Source organism: Mixophyes fleayi, chromosome 8, assembly GCF_038048845.1.
Source record: "Mixophyes fleayi isolate aMixFle1 chromosome 8, aMixFle1.hap1, whole genome shotgun sequence".
NCBI classification, from domain to species: domain Eukaryota; kingdom Metazoa; phylum Chordata; class Amphibia; order Anura; family Limnodynastidae; genus Mixophyes; species Mixophyes fleayi.
In genome coordinates this window covers 100,531,689-100,549,258 of record NC_134409.1, presented here as the reverse complement: position 1 = coordinate 100,549,258, position 17,570 = coordinate 100,531,689, and positions in this window count along the sequence as shown.

Genomic DNA, 17,570 nt, shown 5'->3' with positions numbered 1-17,570 from the left:
ACTAGGAGTAAAATAGAAAACTATTCAGCCGTTATATAATCTAGAATATAAATAGAAATTGAGAAAGGCAATTTGGTATCTGTCTGCATCATAATCATCAACATCATCATTAGCGCCCTCGTCGCCTACACAAATCTCCCCCTCATCCTCTTCTAATTCCAAAGTGGCATCCTCAATTTGGGTATCACCGGCTACACTCGGGCTATTAAGGCACACATCAGCAGAATGCTCACGATTAGACATCCCACTGTTGGATGGACTCTCCACAGGGATTGTTGTCATTTGTGAATCAGAGCAAATATTCTCCTGTAATGCCTCACTGTTATCTTGCAGCTCGGCTTTGACGCGTAACAGTAGTTGTGCACCAATTGTAGGCTGGGTAACTTTTTGGGATCTGCCACTAATAGCCAAAGGTGAAGGCCTCATTCTCTCTTTGCCACTGCGTGTGTAGAATGGCATGCTTGCAATTTTTTTTTTATCGTCACTTAACTTTTGCTCAGTTACACTTCTTTTTCGCTTCAATACAGTAAATTTTTTTTTGGTTTTTGTTTTTTGCACTAATTTGAAAACACTCTGTTGTTTGACATCGCCTTGGCCAGATGACGTACTGGGAACACTAACATCAGGACTGGTGACAGAACCTGGTTGCTCATTCAGATCATATGTGGACTGCTTTGAATCCATTCTGAGCGCAAACCACTGGGGAGTGCTAAAAATTATTTAGTAGATACTGCTGACAGATATGACTTTTGACAGCCAGAAATATTAATGCACAATTAGGGAGGACACCCCAAAAGCACTGAGGAGTGCTAAAAATTATTTAGTAGATACTGCTGACAGATATGACTTTTGACAGCCAGAAATATTAATGCACAATTAGGGAGGACACCCCAAAAGCACTGAGGAGTGCTAAAAATTATTTAGTAGATACTGCTGACAGATATGACTTTTGACAGCCAGAAATATTAATGCACAATTAGGGAGGACACCCCAAAAGCACTGAGGAGTGCTAAAAATTATTTAGTAGATACTGCTGACAGATATGACTTTTGACAGCCAGAAATATTAATGCACAATTAGGGAGGACACCCCAAAAGCACTGAGGAGTGCTAAAAATTATTTAGTAGATACTGCTGACAGATATGACTTTTGACAGCCAGAAATATTAATGCACAATTAGGGAGGACACCCCAAAAGCACTGAGGAGTGCTAAAAATTATTTAGTAGATACTGCTGACAGATATGACTTTTGACAGCCAGAAATATTAATGCACAATAAGGGAGGACACCCCAAAAGCACTGAGGAGTGCTAAAAATTATTTAGTAGATACTGCTGACAGATATGACTTTTGACAGCCAGAAATATTAATGCACAATAAGGGAGGACACCCCAAAAGCACTGAGGAGTGCTAAAAATTATTTAGTAGATACTGCTGACAGATATGACTTTTGACAGCCAGAAATATTAATGCACAATTAGGGAGGACACCCCAAAAGCACTGAGGAGTGCTAAAAATTATTTAGTAGATACTGCTGACAGATATGACTTTTGACAGCCAGAAATATTAATGCACAATTAGGGAGGACACCCCAAAAGCACTGAGGAGTGCTAAAAATTATTTAGTAGATACTGCTGACAGATATGACTTTTGACAGCCAGAAATATTAATGCACAATTAGGGAGGACACCCCAAAAGCACTGAGGTGTGCTAAAAATTATTTAGTAGATACTGCTGACAGAAATGACTTTTGACAGCCAGAAATATTAATGCACAATTAGAGAGGACACCCCAAAAACACTGAGGAGTGCTAACATTTATTGAGTAGATACTGCTGACAGATATGACTTTTGACAGCCAGAAATATTAATGCACAATTAGGGAGGACACCCCAAAAACACAGAGGAGTGCTAAAATTTATTGAGTAGATACTGCTGACAGATATGACTTTTGACAGCCAGAAATATTAATGCACAATTAGAGAGGACACCCCAAAAACACTGAGGAGTGCTTAAAATTATTGAGTAGATACTGCTGACAGATATGACTTTTGACAGCCAGAAATATTAATGCACAATTAGAGAGGACACCCCAAAAACACTGAGGAGTGCTTAAAATTATTGAGTAGATACTGCTGACAGATATGACTTTTGACAGCCAGAAATATTAATGCACAATTAGAGAGGACACCCCAAAAACACTGAGGAGTGCTAACATTTATTGAGTAGATACTGCTGACAGATATGACTTTTGACAGCCAGAAATATTAATGCACAATTATGGGGGACAACCCAAAAGCGCTGGGGAGTGCCAAATATGAAGAAAAAATAATAAACCTCTATCCTCCTCTCTGCACTAGCGATTTTGGTTAGAGCAATTGCAAGAACAATATTGTATTCTTTCTCTGTCCCTGCTCTAATTAGCCTATGACTACACCCTGCTCTCTCCCTCTGTCAAATGGCGATGGATTGCTGTGGAGGCGTGTATTTATAAAGTTGAAGTATCGCGAGAACCGAGTCCCGAGATCCGACGACGTCACAATGACGTTCGGCCTCGATTTGGATTCGGAATTGGCGGGAGAGTACCGAGCTGCTCAGCTCGGTACTCGGATACCCAAAGTTCGGGTGGGTTCGGTTCTCGGAGAACCGGACCCGCCCATCTCTAGTTTACACCCCTGCTATTTCATAACTAAATTGTCGTTCCAATTCTCATACACACTGCAGAATTGGAACGACATTGTTCCATCGTTGAACGAGATTTTCAATTCACTTTAGAGATCTCATTCAACGATATGAAGTGCTTTGGAGCAATAATCATTCCAAAGCCTAGGGTACACACTACTGTGATATCAGGCCAATCAGTAGTTTATTTTCTGATTGGCATGATAATCGGCTGAAAAGACTTTAGTGTGTACCCAGCCTAACACTGTTATGGGTTACATTTTGATTTAAATAAAATGCTGGTTCTGATATTGAAAGTTAATAACTGAATTAGTGCTTTACTAACTCAGTTTCTGTCTATAAATAATACTTGAAGAAATTTATATTTTGCTAAAACATAGTAAAAATACACTATATTGATGACACCACAATTAATAAATTTTGGTTTGCTAGCAGGCTAACTGTGTGTAAGGTCCAGCAATAGGGGGTGTGGACCTGAGGGCTACATTCAACTTAGTGAATATTTGATGTAAGGCCCGGGGATGGTGGGTACGGACCTGTTGGATGTAGCCTTATAATACACTGCAAATTTCGGGTATCTCATACTCACACTTTTATTAATTTATTTTTATTGTCCCGCTATGGATTGTTAAGGCTCAATTGCCAATACTTTAATTTTTGATTTACCTTACTATTTTGAACTCATTGTGATACTTTCAAAGTGTAAAAACTGATGATCCCTATATACTAATTATACCATATTGTCCCTTATACCATATTTTACTGTGTCAGTTTGCCAAATTTACCACCTGCAGTATAGCTGCCATCTGGTGATCCTTTTCAAATACTACTTGTGTTATTGTCTCAATAACTAGAGCAGGCCTGTCCAACCTGCGGCCCTCCAGATGTTATGCAACTACAAGTCCCAGCATGCCCTTCCAGCTATCAACAGGTTGTCTACTGGCAAAGCATGCTGGGGCTTGTAGTTTCACAATACCTGGAGGGCCGCAGGTTGGACAGGCCTGAACTAGAGACTGTTACCCTGTCTTTTCGTGGATGAAGAAAAAATAGATTCATTTGTTAATTGATACATTGTAATCCTAGAATTGTGTTAGCGTTTTGACATTGTCATCTCACTTCAGACTTTATTAACATACTTTTTTGTTCATATTGATAAAATTTAATTTTGATCACCTTTCTTTAGGTGGAGTCCTTTTCAGATCTTATACAAAACATCAATTATTGTTTGACATTACATTACTCTGATCTTCAAGTGATTGGGCTTTCCAGTTATCAATTGCTTGTCATGGACAAATTTTTTGACAAATCCTCTTCATCCAAAGGCACTCTACCTTCTACTCCATCGAAAATGGACCAAACAAGACAGCCAGCTTACAGATCATCTTCATAACCTTCTCTGGAAGAGAATTCTGATTCACAATCACAACAAGAAGAACAAGAGGTGGTCTTAGTTCCTAACTCAATCGTTGAAGTGGCAAAGGCGATATCAAAATTGATCATGCCACAAAATGAAATTTGAAGATCTTCGAACATCACTAGACTCTGCACGTGCCGCAAATTAATCTAACACCTCCAAAATTGCCAGTCTGGAACAGTGCACCAGCGATGTGGAGGACTCTGCACATCCACATCAAGCAACAATTGACTCCCCATACCAGGGTTCTCCAATTGATTACTGAAAAGATGGAAGACTTGGAGAATAGAAACAGAAGGGACAATCTGAGATTCATAGGGATACCGGAGTCGATTAAAGGCCAACACTTAGAACAATACTTGAGCCTTCCATTGCCTAGGGCTCTAGGCATTAATGTCGATACAGAACGGATGCAAATTGAAAGCACACACAGGCTGGGCCCTTAACACCAAGATGATTCACGCCCTCATCCAGCTATCGCTAGATTTCTGGACTTCAGGGCCAATGAGAAGATACTAATGGTGTACAGAAAACAACCACAACTGTCAATTGATGAAAGAAGCATCATGATATTCCAAGATTTTTCCGCCTCCGTGGCCCAAAAAAGGAAAGAATTCTCAATAGTCAGCTCTTGGTTGACAATAATCAGCAATTCCCCCTATTGTATCCAACAAAACTTTGTGTTGATAACAATGTCTGTTGTTTACACACCTGAAAAGAGCCAAAGCCCATTTCATCCAGGCTCGTTCTTCTCCACAATCACCCAATCATCACGATGATCCTAAATTAATATGCAATCTGTCGCACAAATTCTAATACTTCGCTTCTGGTGAAAGTACCTATTCATATGTTGTGTTACTGACTCCCCCACACCCTCTTTAGGGTGTAACTTTATATAGTTACTGTTCTTGTTCTTGTTTTTTGTTTTCTTGTTAATTCTCTTGTCTTATGCACCACTTGTGGATGTACAACACAATTCTAATTAGTTGTAAAAACGAAAATGGTTTTGACTCTGAGGCATTGCTTTTTGATAATGCTATTGTGTGCTCTATACTATTCCTCCTAGGAATTTTGTTATCCAACTTTGAATCTATTGATGGCTGCCGTGCGGGAACCTCCATAACTTCTGGCTCCTTTGCTCGCTGGGATGAGGGGGTCATCCAATTTCAGAAATGTAGCCCACTGGAGGGGTAGGATGAGCTCTACTTCTTGTACACATACCCCCACAAAATTAGGCCACAACCTATTATTTAAACTAACGTCCTGGAACATTGGATGTTTAAACTCACCACTTAAATGTAAAAGGGTTACCTCATTCTTAAAAAAAGACACACTCTGATATTGTGTTTCTACAGGAGACACACTGGAGGGCTGGGGACGACCCCAGATAATTGGATAGGTGAATGTATTTCTGCCCCTTATTTAACAAAGTTGAGGGGAGTGGCGATCCTCTTAAATCGTAACCTGCAATTTAGAATTATGGATAAAGCTTTAGATCTGGAGGGTCATTTCACTCACTTGGACATTTCCATTCAAAACTCTAGATTCACTCTATTGAATGTATATGCCCCTAATAATTGTATTACAAAAAATTTTCAGGACCTCACATATGTTGATGCAAAGAGATAGTCCAAATCTTATATTGGAAGGTGACTTAAATACAATTGATGACCCAATTATAGATAAGGCCCCACCTATATCACATACACACTCAACTCAATGTCAACACATTCAGAGACTAAAATCTTCTCACCAACTATCAGACTTGGTGTCTCTTCAAGCCTACAGACAGGTCTTATACTCACGTTTCTACAGTACATAGAACATTATCCAGAATTGATTATATATTAGTGGAGGACGCTCTGGTGACGCAAGTATATTCTAACATCTAGGCGACAAATTGATTTGGGACCACACTCTGTTTCATATCTCAATTTATCATGCCTCTCCATCCTCTTTTACTTGCCTTCGGCGTTTCCTAACTTATCTGGCATCTTTCAAAGTTTTCTTAATGATAAATGAATGAACTATGTTGATGACAACATTGATCATTTAGACAACCCAGTCCTGTTTTGGGAAGTGCCAAAAGCAAGAATGCATGGTCACATCAATTATATCGCTAAACTCAAATGTGACACACATGCTAAATATTGCTCCCTTCAAGAAGCAATGTCTTCTGCCTTTAGGACTTTTGTGGATCACCTGAATGGCGACTCTTTCAACACCTATAAACATTCTCGACAATAACGCAAAACATTTCTCCTCTCACAATCACAATGCAATTTAGATTACATTACCCACAAATATTACCGCTGAGGAGGAAAACCGGGTAAGATCCTGGCTAACATGACCAGATAATAAATTATATTACAGCCATTAAAGACCCCTCTTCAGGTTATGTCCATACAAAGTCTGATGCCATTGCTGACCAATTTTGTAAATATTATGAAGATCTTTATCAATCAAGCCCAATTGATTTAATTTGACAACACAAACTATTAAATGAAGCCCGCCTATCAAAATTAACCCCAGATCAAAGAGAGATCCATGATATGGACATTACTCTAAAAGAAATTGCTTCTACAATTAAGAGCCTATGTCTCATAAAGCCCTAGGTCCAGATGGCTTTGCTGGTGAGTACTATAAATTGACACAACATAACACATCACCTGTTGTCTTAGAATTATATCAAACAATCCATAAACATACTCCACATTATCCAAATTTTAATGAGGACCATACATTTTTTCTTCCAAAACCTAATAAAGATCCCAGCTGGTGTCCTCTTATAGATGTATCACACTTCTCAACGTTGATTTCAAAATCCTGGCAAAAATTATGGCTACTAGATTACATTCTTTTCTACCTAATCTGTTGACAAGTCACCAGCTGGGTTTTGTGAAGGGACGCCAATCAGTTAATGGTATTAGAGCCGCTATTGCAGCCACGGTTGTGTCTTATAATAATTCACAAACTTAGACTATACTTCTTAGTCTTGATGCTAACAAGGCATTCAACATGATCTTGTGGCCCCACTTATAAACTGCATATTCTGCTTGCCTTTTCTTCCCCTTCACAATAACCTTTAATATGCCGTATCTTAATTAAAATAAAGACACTATAAAGTGGCTAAATAGGTCACAGTTTATTAATAAGTGAAAGCTTGGTGGCAAAGAAAGTGCACTGCGGGACATCTAACCGACTGATTACCCGAACCAAGTGTGGATGGCGAACCGGCCCTAATTCACTAACACAGGGAACAAATCCCTTCCTGCTCAGCTGGTGCTAAATCTGGCATCAGTGACCACACCCCCTCTAGACTCACAATGATGTACCCTCATAAACAGGTATATAAAGGACCAAAAGTCACATTCCTCGAAGGGGGCAGTGACCTGTGGCCAATCAGTGATGACGGCGTATGTATCGGCCGCTTATCGCAGTGCCCTTCCTACCACCGCTGGTTTTCTTAGGGGATAGACAGCGCTATAGATCTGTGTAATAAACACCACCTAGGCTCTTTGTAGTGAGGTGAACACCCCCTTACGAAATAACTGGACATGGTCTACGGGTACCCTCGATTACATTATGTCCTTTTGAAAATGACCAGTTGAGTTTCTGACTAAATTCCCCTTGATCTTTTGGGGGCTGTTTGTTTTCCAGCTTAGGCAGGGGACCACTTGGCATGGGCGCCCATGTGGATCACTAAGATGTCAGACAGGCCACATTGCTCGATTAGTCAGGCCAGCCAAAGGAGGTGGTCCTGCCAAACTGAGGCCTCATCTATCCATCCAATAAATCTCAACTGGCACGGTAAAATAGGAAGTGTTCTCGGCCATGTCGTGTCTGACCGCCCAGGACACATAGGAGTGGTCAATTATCCAGAATACACTTGGCTTGATTAGCGGGGCCTGTGAACAAAATTATTTTGTCAGCTTCCAGTAACAAATGTTATTCCATGCGGTGAACACATCATCCACATAATCAGGACGAAATTTACTCTGTGGCAGCTACTGGCAACATATGCTATGCTGTGCGGTGAACACATAATCCGCATCATCAGAACTCCAAAGGGTTGCTTTGTGGGGAGGAGGGGGAGTGGAGTGGAAGGAGGACGGTAACCCATATGAAGGTAAAAACATGAAAAAACCCTGGAGGCTCACCACTAGTCAGGCCTTGATCCAGGAAAAAATCACTTCATGCTCTTGAGTAAAAGTGACAAGCACCAAAGCCCTGTGTTTGGGGAAAAAGGGAAGAAGAGAACAAGATTCAAAAATCAGGCTGAATGTATTTCTTATATGCTGTAGATTAACACCTACCAAGTGTTTTGATGGCTGCTACTGATGAGCCCGCAAAGGCTGCGAACATACCCACCCCAATCCGAAAGGAGTGAGTGCCATATTGATAATGGTCTAAACCCAGAAAATGTAAAGTTTCTGAAAGGTGCATGTAAACTGATAGCTTGTGATCGGGGAACTGACTAAATGCACTAGAAAACCAAGGGGGATTGGGAGCTCTTGGCCTATATATGTTTCGTTAATGTTAGAAGGCAAATCTCAGTCTTTATGTTTTGGGCGCAAGTAGATCCAGCAACGTTTGTGTCAGCTGTATTTCTGTTGCCTCCTTGTGAAATAGCCACGTGACAGCTAGCGACCCCGTATACGGAAGGCTGACTGATCTATGGATGGATCAGCCGCAAAGAGGGAGCCCTAGCTTCATTACAAACATGGTATGTCAGGAACCTTCCAGTGTTAAGTATAATCTGTGTGTTGCTGAGTAACATGTGCCTGGTAAACAAACTGTGCTAATTAATGTGTGTTGTTTGAGAGGCCTTGTATCTATTGGCTTCCCTAATTTTAACTGTACAGAGCCAAAGCTGCAGCTTTAGCTGCCCCACTCATACTTGAATGGTTGCTGAGTTTTTGTGAGCTAAACGGAAACCATCGCTAGATGGCGAAAAAGTTGCTCCACTTGAAAATAGTCAAAGGGGAAATCTATTGTGTGACACACTTTGCAACTGAAGGCTGTGTATTCTGTGCGAGATCCACCGGACCTATGATCAGGTCTGCAGGTAAACAGATGGCAACTAAAGCCTGTTAACGAATGGTACTTCTCAAACCTCTGCTTGTGGTTAGCTAGTATGCCATAAACCCACTCATGGAGACGGTGTTTGTTGGCGCTCTGTAGACAAACATCTCCTTGAGGTTTATTAGTGTGTGAATACATATATGTGTATTGTGTGTGTATATATATATATATATATATATATATATATATACCTACATACATACAGGGGGTAATAATGCCTGTTATGCCAGCAAAAGTTAAGTGATGTGTCGCCCTGTGGCGCACGAACAACTGTTTTGGCAAGAGTAGAAGAATAGTATGAAACGTAGAGTATAACAATATCCTGCAATGATCTCGTTGCTGCTATCCTCCACAATAATGTCAGGCTGTGCTATGATTTTAAATTAGTGTAAGCAAGCGGTATATAATGTTAATAAGCCATCGAAAGCGCCAGGTTTTCCGCTCACTAAGACATGGAAGTCCTGCTTTCCCATGAAGCCCATGTTACAAATAAAGTATTAACCACTGTCAAGAGTAGTGACTGAAGCTCTGTACTTGGACATTCTCATACTGTTACCGCTTCGTCCAAATATTATTGTAACACGCCGCCACTCGGGAACCGGCGCACCTATCTGCTTCCTGATCCTCCGTTTTTCCCCACTCTGGCTCTCGCGACGGCCCTGTGCAGACTGTTTCACATGTTCTACCTGTCCGGTGCTTCCATTGGCTGCTCTCCTTGGGCGCTCCTTTATAAGGCTCCTCTCCTTATTCCTCAATGCTGGTTCTTCGCGTCAGTCTCCTGGCCTGGAAACAGCTCCCTATTCCTCCATGTGTTCGATCTCTACCTCTCTGTGCACTGCCGCTGATCTCCGCTTACCTGCTCCACTCGTTAGTGGTAACTGCCGTGGATGATCGCTCTCTACCTCTCTGTGCACTGCCGCTGATCTCTGCTTACCTGCTCCACTCGTTAGTGGTAACTGCCGTAGATCATCACTTCCCTTATCTCCAAGTGTGTGGTCGTAATTCACATTTACCTAGTCCATCGATTGACGTTAACTGATGTAGTGCTCCACGTGTTATCTATCCTTGTGTACTGCCTCTACCTTTATCATCATCCACTCCTTAGTGGTTATCTGGGGCAACTCATCTCTTGTGTCCATTCTCTATTACTTCATACTGGGAACTTCCCTGGAGGGCCACGACCTGCACGGTGGAAGCTGCGAAACCCAAATTCCCTTGCGGATTCCCTGGTGAAAACCTTCCTCTCTGTTAGACTCCGCGCCTCTGGGAGGAGTCCTGCCAATCCCAGTCATAACCAACAGAATCCCACTCATCCTAGCGGATTTGTGACAATTATAACATAACCAGGGCCGTAACTAGGGCTGTGCGACAGGGGTGATCGCCCAGGGCATAACGCTGAAGGGGGGGTGCAATTCAGGAATATTTTAGGTTCATTTGGTTAAAATTGAGTGCTAGGGGGGCAGCAGTTGTCTTTCTCGCCCCAGGCGCTAGAATTCTAATTTACGGCTCTAAACATAACATGACCCCGAAGTTAGAGTTAGTGTGTCGAGGAATTATAGCTGAGATAAGAACTCCATATTTACTGAACATTTATTTGACATAATGCTCGTAATCCAAGGCCATAGATTAGTAGACACAAATTTAAGTAAAACAGGACTAGCTAAGTACAAATAGAGTGGGCCAATCGGGAAACATTAATGAAAGAGCTCAATGATGTAGCTGTATATGATGCTCAATGACTTTTAAAGCTGATGCTAACACTGAATCTACTTGTTAATAGCATCTAGCCACAGAAATACTTGCAGACTGGGTATGCCCCGTAATGGGCAAGACACTGAGCGGCGGGTATTTATAATAGGCCAGCCATCTGTTGTCTATTTTATCATAAAGAAAGACAACAATTCCTAGAAATTCCAATCTTATTCATAGAATGACGTTTAAATGTGCATATAACTGACTGAATGTAGCTATACGTGTAAGTGTAGCTATAAAATATACCTAAACAAAAAAAAATAATAAATATTAATTGAAACAGTAAATGATTAAAAACAAATTCTGGATATGAAACTTTTACCCTACAAAATCAAACTCATTGTTGCTGATGTTGAAGGTATAAGGGCATATGCATATGTATTGTTGGCAAAATCCTATTTATCCCATTGCAGGGCATGTCAATGCCCCCCATGCGTGGGGGACACAGTCCCAATGCTCGTAAGCACGGTAATTCAGTTCAAACTCTTCAATGCTAACCTATTTCTCCATCTGTAAAACCCCGTCGATAGGCAGGGTTAACTACCGAGCTTACTCAAAAGCAGTTGTCATATGGACGTCATACATTTTTATCAAACGATAAAGCGTTGCTTCTAATATGGAGGGAGCTACGCATGCTCTAGCCTGCCGTGAGTCCCGTGAGCAGTGGAGGCCACTGTGAAAAATGTGAAAAATGAAGAACCGGCAGTGCACGTGGTAGGACTCATAAGTCGCCACCCTGATATCTCCCTTAGGGGCGCCATTACCAACTTATCCCTGTCACTATCCTGCGTGTTGAGCTGTGTGGCTGCATTAGGTAGGCTCGCCGTTATGCTGCCTAACATTCTGAGTGTGTACTAACCTCCCCCGTGTAGAACGACCTCGGGGAAAACAGAAGAGTTGTTAACAGTCGTAGAATACAGCCTGGTATGTATAGTAGCCCGATGTAGAGGGTGTGCCATACTCACCAGTGGCACTTTATCGATCTCCCTTTCATTGGTTCCTCCTGCTTCTGCATGACCCACTGTAGAGCATCAAACTCCGGCGTCCGCAACACTCGAGCCGCTTTGACGCCCTGGTGTGGTGTCCGGAAGATGTCCTGTCCCATTGGAATCTGTGGTACTAAAATTGGACATAGTGGTTAATACTCAGACATGAGCTGCACGCAGGGCTGGAAACCAGGTAAAAAGAGGGGAGAATTGTGTTTTCGTAAGACCCCTAGGTATGTAGGGGGGGTGTTGCTGCTGGAGAAGAACTTGAAGGGGGTGGGGGGGGGGGGTGACGGGCCGTCCATTCACGCCAAGCGGGGCAAAAAAGGGGGACGTGTGAGGAAAGCTGGAGGGGAACACTCCCAAATCTGACTCTAAAATAGGGGAATTTCGGGGCAGCATAGGGTTGGGCACATACAGGAGGACTTGAGGTGTATATGCATGTATGTGTATACACGTGTGTGTGTGTGTGTGTGTGTGTGTGTGTGTGTGTATATATATATATATATATATCATATATGGTGAGATACTGTGAGGGGGGCTGGTGGGGGATAACTCACTGGAAGGAAACAGAGGGTTACAGGACATGGTGTGCAGGGAGTAGACCCGAACACCCAGAAGCACTAAACAAGATAATAAGGCTGCTGTACAGCTTCTATGAATGTCTGGAAGCAGAAAGGGTAAATAGGGGGGAGAAGGAAAGGGAAATGGTGGAATGAAAAGTGGGGAGCAGGGGTGAAGGAGAGAGAGAATAGAAAATAAGTAAAGTGGGAAAAAAAGAACAACTGAAGGGAGGGATAAGGTGAATAGTAAAAAACTGAAAAGGAAAATATACACAAAATGAAAACACAGTAAAGGAAAATTGTAAAATACAAATCCTTTCTCCAACAGGTTCTACCCATGGATCTTGTGAAGCAGACTGAGGGCGTCTAAACAGCCAGAGGGAATCTATATGAAATCCAGGAGACTCACACCTAACTGCTATTGGTCGGCCTGGAACAGGGAATATTAACTCTTTGCAGGTAAGTGTAATGTTACAGAAGCACACAGGTCTGCTTTTAAGTGCTTTTGTCTATAGGGACTCTCTTGTCATATAACATATTGTCAGGGCCGGTGCTAGGGTCCACGGCGCCCTAGGCATTTTTAAAAAAAGCGGCGCCCCCCCGCAAAAATCGCCGCCCTCCTCCCTCCTCCCTCCTCTCTCCTCTCCTTACCATGTCTCACCACCGCCGCCTCTCTGCTCCGTCTCCTCCCCTCCACTCACTGACACTAGTAAGTGGAGGGGAGGAGACGGAGCAGAGAGGCGGCGGTGGTGACAAAATAGCCTCTTCCCCCCTCCCCGTGCATCTGAATGCTGTGCGGCGGCAGTGACAGGTATGGTCAGCGGTCGCCGCACAGTTTTAAAGTCATTTACTATTCTGTGGCGCCCTCCAGGCACCCTCCAGAGCCCGGCGCCCTAGGCAAGTGCCTAACCTTGCCTAATGGGAGCGCCGGGCCTGCATATTGTCACGTAGGGCATTTGGAGATGCTTTTATCGGTCTTATTCGCTATTTTTACAACACACCTAATACTACATTTCTTCTGAATGGCTTGTGGGAGAGTGGTAAACACCGAAGTTGTCCACTTTCAGCCCTCCTCTCTTTGGACCCTTTATTACGCATTTTACAACAAACCCAGGAATTTCAAGGAATCGGGTCGGTCACTGTGAAGTTAAAATCACAGCATTCGCTGTTGATATCTTATCGTATTTGGCCAATCCCGATTCTTCATTATGATTAATATTAAAAAAAAAAATAGATGCGTTTAGATCTATATCAGGATTATCTATTAATGTAGAAGAATCTACTGCTCTGTACCTTAGATCACGAACTAATTGCCCAATGTGGGACAGTGATATCCCATTTACATGGGCTACCAAATGTTTAACGTATCTTGGGGTTCAAATCAGCAAAAACCCTTCATCTTTATATCACTTAAATATCTCAAATGTTATATAATCTATTGCCAAAGAATTGGGGGGGGGGGGGTCTTCATTGGCTCTCCTATCTAGGGAGGGTGAATGTAATAAAAATGGTGTCATTCCCCATACTAATGTATTTTATGCAATGCCAACCTCTTCTCCTCACTCAACGTGTTACAAAATAGGTTAACTCACTTTTCTGCTCTTTTTTTCTGGAATAATAAGAGGCCAAGGATCAGTTTGATCAAATTGCAACAACCAAAATCTAATGGTGGGATTAACTTCCAAAACATCACACACTATAACCACTCAGCTTTACATAGACACCTAAGAGATTGGTTACATGGCACAAATATTTACACAGATACTTTGTTAGAAAGTAACCTTATTGCAAATGTCAACTTGGTCTCCTTCTTACATATGCAAGACCGGGACAATTCCCCAAGATATAAAAGATAACCCTCTCTTATACATGCAAAATTTGGCATATTTTGAGACATAAGTCTAAATTCTCATAACTCTCTTTTTCAAACACTCACATTAAACCCTGACTTTCAAAATGGCTCATCTTCCTACCCTTTCATAGCTTGGAAAGAACGTGGTATTACCATTATAGGCTGTTTGCTGGATATTCCAAATAAGCGACCCCTTACATATGCCCAGGTGGTAGAGAATTACATTTTCTTAGTCCCTTTCCCTTTGCATATTTTCAGGTACACCATTATATCACTAATGTAATTAGAGAATTCTCACCAGATTATTGACAGAACTCATTGGATTCCCTTTTGTCTGGTAATCTTCTTCAATGTAAGACTATCACCCTCCATTATAATTTCATCAGAGATCGAATTGACCACTCTAAGGTTATAACAGGTCTTTCTCAATGGTTACGTTCATTCTCAGATCTAACAATAGATACTCTTCTGAAGAATCTAGAAGTTTCTTGCCGTTTGATACCAGCAACCATATATACTGAATTATTTTTAAATATTTACCATAGATCATATATTTTCCCTCACCACAGTATCATGATGGGCTCAACATCTTTTCAACGCTGTCATGAAGTGTATTACACCTCATTGGGCAATACTGGAGACCCTACCTAAGGGTCAACGTGTGACTAGGGATGGTAGACGACTCCTTCTGACCCTCAGTGCAGCGGCTAGAAAGACCATTTTACAGGTATGGTAACAACCTGGGACTCATCCCTTCAATGTATTTAAAGAAAATTTGTTATATATATTCAGATGGATTGGCTTGAAGCCTCACTTGCTAGAGAGTCTAAAGTTAAAAATGTGGGAAAGTTACATCGAATCGGTTAGTTGGATATTAAATCACAAACTTATAAATGGTTCTCGTCAACCTCATGGTATGAATTGAGAATTGTTGCTGATGACTTACCTATTCTATTATAGAGCACATTAAACATATATCTTTATCGTCTGTCAAAACTACTCGAATTGTTCTCGTATGTGTTATATACATTAACCAGAGTTATACATGTTAAGCACTTTATTGTTATATGGTGTATTTAAAATTATCCATTGTAGTTCATAATAGATATTGATTGTACAATGCTACTTAATACATAGTCACTTAAATACTATGTCCATCAATATTATATTCTGTATTGCTTTGCTTCAGAATGTCAACAATAAAAAATAATTTGAAAAAAATAAATAAAAGAAAATGCTGAACTATTGAATCCTTGAAAGAGTTTGTCTTAAACAAAAATTGCACATGCTTGTAAAAGAAAGCATGTAAGCCTTGACTCTTATCTATTAAGAATGAAGCCCTTAAGCTGAATGGAGATAAACGGAGCTGCTTGTCACGAAGCAGGACATGGACATTAGGGGTTAATGTGCCAGGAAGTTGCTGCTCCCGGATGTTAGGGGAAGGAGTGAAAGGAGGTGTTCATATATATTCCTGGCTAGGCATTGCAACTTACTTTTGCATCGGGATTTCCCGCCCACCCGCCCAATTTTATTAAGTTAGGTTTAAGTTAGGGATGTACAAATAAAGGTTGGGCATGCAGGAGAGCTTTTTCAATCAGCGACTAATTCATACGGTGCTACCGCTGATTGGCCGCAAGTCACTGCTCCTTTCGAAGCACCCTGGCTCTTGGTACCTCTGTGGCGAGGACCCCTTGACCTGCACTGTCCGCGTACGTCTTGGGGAGCCCAGAGAGGAGTGGTCACGATAACGCCAGATTTAGCACCGGCCAATCGTAAAGGACTGTGGTGCCTGGGACCAGTAGTGAGTGCCTGTGGGCCATACACTGTTCAGTTTTAGATATTAGTTGTTAGCTGATTGAATCGCTCTCGCCGCCACCCTTTATAGGTAAGAATAAATAAAATAAATAAATAAAAAGATTATTTTATTTGCCACTACAAAGTTGTCGTGTCTTTATTATAGTTAAGTTTTAGAGTGTTAAGATTAACATTATTAATGGATGGTGTAAAGCTGAGGGAATCAGCAGTCTACAGTTTATGGGAATAGGTTAAAATGCATAAATTAACAGACATTTATGCACTATCAAGTGGTATTTGCAATATATATCGGCTTGAAACTGCAGTATACCTTGATCCTGTACACACACCTACAATAGAACTAAGTGACCTAGCTGAATTTCCAGCACTGGATCACAAGTTAAATTACTAACAAAAATCACTTTAGAATGATATCCAGAAATGTAGTAAAATTATACTTGTACAAGTTTAGAAGGTAAACAATTACATCTTCCTGCTTATACATATATAAAATTGAAAAGTAGAAAACTAATGTTATTCTCCTAGTAACGCACCATGAACTATAAACAAACACTCCTGCACTGAAAGAGGGAAAAATAGAAAAATAAATGACTGATATTGTACAGCCTACAACTGTGAAACTCCCAAGTCCCAGCATGATTTTTACAAAAAATTATTTTAAATACTGATCAGCTTCAATGTGTTGTTACTGCTCTGGAGACATTTTAATTACTCTTGAATTATTGAAGTATACTTGAAAAAACCCAACTATGCATGCATTGTCCAATAAACAATACAGTGTTTTCCAAGAGTTCTTTTACAGTGTACAATATTTGTTAAGAACAGAATTTTGCAGCACCAATCCCCCTGCAGCAGTGGCGGATCCAGGGGGGGGGGGGGCGATCGGTGCAATCGGCCCCCCTAGCAGGGACTTGCTGCCGACGGCTGCACACAATGTGCAGGTCCGTTTGACAGTGACAGTGTGCTGCCCGGCTGCTCTGATTGTGTTTAAAACACAATCATAGCAGCCGGGCAGCACACTGTCACTGCAGAGCGGACCTGCACATAGTGTGCAGTCGCCAGCAGCCTTAGATGTCAAAAAGGAGGCGGGGCCTAAATCGCCCCCCCCTAAATCGCCCGGGGTATAGCAATTTTCTAGATCCGCCCCTGCCCTGCAGCAGCAGACTCTTCTTGTAACACAGAGAGATTTTTACACAGAAAAGTAAGCACACACTGTCTAGCTTTCCCATATACATATATCTGTGGGATATAATTTACTTCCTTACTCTCTGTAACCCACAGATTAACTTTCATTCATCAAACTGTTTACTTCACTTTCTCCTCTTATTATCCAAAATTTCAACATCAGAGTTTATAGGGAAGGTTAATTTGTCAGAAGTCTGTTAATGGCAGCGCTTAAGGTACTTATCAGCAATTACCATAA